Source organism: Hippocampus comes, unplaced genomic scaffold (genome assembly GCF_001891065.2).
Source record: "Hippocampus comes isolate QL1 unplaced genomic scaffold, H_comes_QL1_v1.1 scaffold156, whole genome shotgun sequence".
NCBI lineage: Eukaryota > Metazoa > Chordata > Actinopteri > Syngnathiformes > Syngnathidae > Hippocampus > Hippocampus comes.
The window spans coordinates 976,040-979,424 of NW_017805744.1; the positions used below are offsets into that span (position 1 = coordinate 976,040).

The window sequence follows — 3,385 nt, forward strand, 5'->3', positions numbered from 1 at the left end:
CATCGGGATTCTGAAAATTGCCTTTTTTTTTTTTTTCCCCCCTAACAGGTAGTTCCGTTTGCTTTTGCCCAGAATGGTGCTAGTCTACTCGAATGCTTTGATTTCCAGTAACTTTCCAGTAAATCACGTGGTTCCTAGTTGAAAACAGCAGAGTATTCATTGCATACTTCGGTAGTGTACAAGCAAGTTCGTGGGTTTTTTTCTGCTGTTATTTTGACATATAAAATGCTTTGGTATGTTATAAGGATTTTTTGCTCTTCATAAGGATTTTTTTGGTAGTTTATACAGGTTGGCGCTCTGAAAAGTTGACAGGTATGCAAACGGTCCGCGAGAAGCTGCGAAAGTCAGCAAAACAGTGAGTCACATAGAGCAACATATACAGTACTGTACTACATGTATATGAAAAAAAAAATTATGAATATGTTTGAAAAAATCCGCGATGCACTGAAGCCGCAATAAACGAACCGCGAAATAGCGAGGGATCACTGTATTTCAAAAATCTTTTATGAGATGAAGTAAAAACGATTTTTTAAATAATTTTTGATTTATCAATTAAATTAATTTGTTGATTCATCAATGAATCCGATTTGAAAAAATATTTTCATGTACAGTATATCCCTTTACTCAAAAACAGAAAATTAATGCAAATTGAATCAAAAATGAATTATGATTTAGATACCTGTTTGGTCCGGAACAATGTCAGAAAATATTCCAAAATATTAAATTAAATAATATGTGTTTTCCAAAGTTAAAGCAATGTTTTTATTTATTTGGAGGATTCAACACAATGGTTTGTCTCTTTTCACGGAGGACTACAGAAATTAAAATAATCCACATTTGCAAATACCTTGCCAAATACAACATAATACCTCCGTTTTGTATGACACAATGTTATCTGGTGTTCTTTTTTTTTTTAGTAGTGGTGCAGTTAGAGACACTGACAGAGCTTTTTTGTTTGTTTGTTTTTTTTCAAGAACAAAGCTGCAGACACACGCGCACACACACACACACACACACACACACACACACACACACACACACACACACCCACACACACACACACACACACACACACACACGCACACACACACACACACACAGACATCTCCTTCACTGCGCTCAGTTCTCCTGCGGGCAGCGTCAAAGCGGCGGATTTTTACTTCATAGATTGTTTGGAGTGAGGGGCAAGCCGAAAGATCCTCCTAAATACGTCTGCCTCGCCTGAAATAAAGAAACCTCCTCGCTAAACCCCATCGTAAAAGAGTTGAGGGAGCGTCAGAAGGGTTCGTGACAGGTTTGACACGGCCGAACGACTTCAATTCAAAGAGAAGTTTAATGAGCGTAAAATATTTTGTGACAAGTAAGCTTGTTCCCCACTGGTTGCATTTAAAGAGGTCATACGTCAGTCGTGTGATTTCAAGATGAGAAAAGTCACGCACGTACCCAACAACTACGTAGCAGCGTGGACTCTTCACTTTAGCTTGCACAAGCCGATAAATAATGACGTAAATGGATTGAACAAGCATCTAAATAAAGCGTCCTCCCCAATTAACATTCAATTAGCGTGAATGCCAGAGCTCGAGTTCCTCTATTTGATATGTTTAATGCTAAAAAGCCAGGAAGAGTTTCAGCACAAAAAACATGATGTGGAAAAAAAAACAAGTCTGAGATGAACCACTACACATTTTGAGTTGATTAATTTGTTTATCAACTAATTTTTTGTGATTAAAAAAAGTAAGGAAAATACGGAAGAGAATTAGGGCCAATGAAAGAAAAAAAACCAAAATTGGCAAGATTCTCACTTTTATCTAAGAATTCTGACTTAAAAGTGAGAATTCTCACCTTGTAGGTGGTGTTGTTCGGTGTTGTCTGGTCCATTCATTTTAATGAATACCAGGAATCCTGATGTGTGTGTGGAAGGTTTACGCAGAAAAGCCAGGAAACCTGCCATACACACATCAGGATTCCTGTTGTGGCCCTAAAATTTCTATTTTAAAAAAGATAAAAAAAAATGCACTTTGTCGGTGGTGGATTTTCATCAATTACGTGAGTCTATATTTGGAGGGGAGAGGGGCTATTTTCAGCAATTATGTAAGATAAATCCAAAAACTATGTAACTGAATAAAATTCTACTTCTCTGAAAGAGCTCCCCCAAACCCCCCATTTTTTCCCCATTTTTGGGTCACAAGGGGATCCTCATGTGTGTGTGGAAGGTTTTCCAGCACCTCCGGACCTAAAAGTCGTTTTTTTTCAGCAACTTGGAAAAAAAATTCTTTTTCAACCCCCGAAAGTGTATTTTCTTTTATTGTTTTTTTTGGGTCGCTGACCACATTTTTCTCATACTATCACAACTTTTTTTCCCCCTCTTAACCCAAAGTTGTTGTTTTTTAAATCAAAACATATGATTTTATTCTTGTAGTATTACAACTACAGTCTCATACAATGACATCATTCTTGAAACAAAGATATCCTTTCTTGTGATATTGCAAGTTAGTCTTGTATTTCAAATGATGTTGTTTCAAATTTTCAATTTGTTTTGCAATGATGACCGTAATTCTCCAGATTGTCAGACAGCAGTTTCTTTCCATCACGTGCTCTGATCGATGTGGACTGAAGTTGCACGAGGACAAGGGCTTGCCTCATTACCAACGAAAACACATGTCATTTGCATATGGGCTAAAAACAAATGTGTGCATCAATGTAATAAGTTTCACTGGGTCACTAAGAGGAAGTCTAATGGTCTACTTTGGGTCTCTCGGCCACCCTTCCTATTAGCACGAACGTGTTTGGTCACGGATCGCATTACAATGAACTGACCGCAAACATAATGGATCCATTTAAGAAATGACACAGTCCAACTGAACACACACATACACATACGCTATGTACACCGACTTGCGTCACATTATCTCAAGCATTAAAAATTCTGCTGGTGCTCATGAGTGGAATGAGAAGTGGCCGTGTCGAATGTCGCTGTTATTGACAATTATGCTACACTTTGTAATGCAGTACAATGCATTTAGAACGAGGGCTTCCGAGGGCCTGCGCACTTGGATTCCAATTTATTTTATTTGTACTTGTGCATCGCTGAACTCTACTTGATGTGTTACAAGTGATGTTTAATGATGATAATTGAAGTGTTTGGTTTTGTCATAATGATCCATTTAAAGAGGTTTTATGTTCCAGGAAACTCTTCTCAATACTAAGATGGACAAACAGGAATTGATTTTTTTATTTCATTCTGTGGATTGCAACTCAAGGGCATTTGTAACTCATTTTTGGAGGTGCTCAATTGTACTTTGTGTGTGTGTGTGTGTATATGTGTGTGTGCGTGTGTGTGTGTGTGTGTGTGTGTGTGTGTGTGTGTGTGCTGGTGTGTGCGTGG

General features: G+C 37.9%; 1 protein-coding gene across 1 annotated transcript in view; it reads left to right on the forward strand.

Annotated features, from left to right (window-relative positions):
• Nucleotides 1-1,838: 1,838 nt before the first annotated feature.
• Nucleotides 1,839-3,385, forward strand: part of p2rx3a (purinergic receptor P2X, ligand-gated ion channel, 3a) — an 18,885-nt gene continuing 17,338 nt past the window's right edge. The window contains exon 1 of the mRNA XM_019884260.1: nucleotides 1,839-1,849. The gene's annotated coding sequence lies outside the window, so the exon portion shown is untranslated. The remainder of the gene's footprint in view (nucleotides 1,850-3,385) is intronic.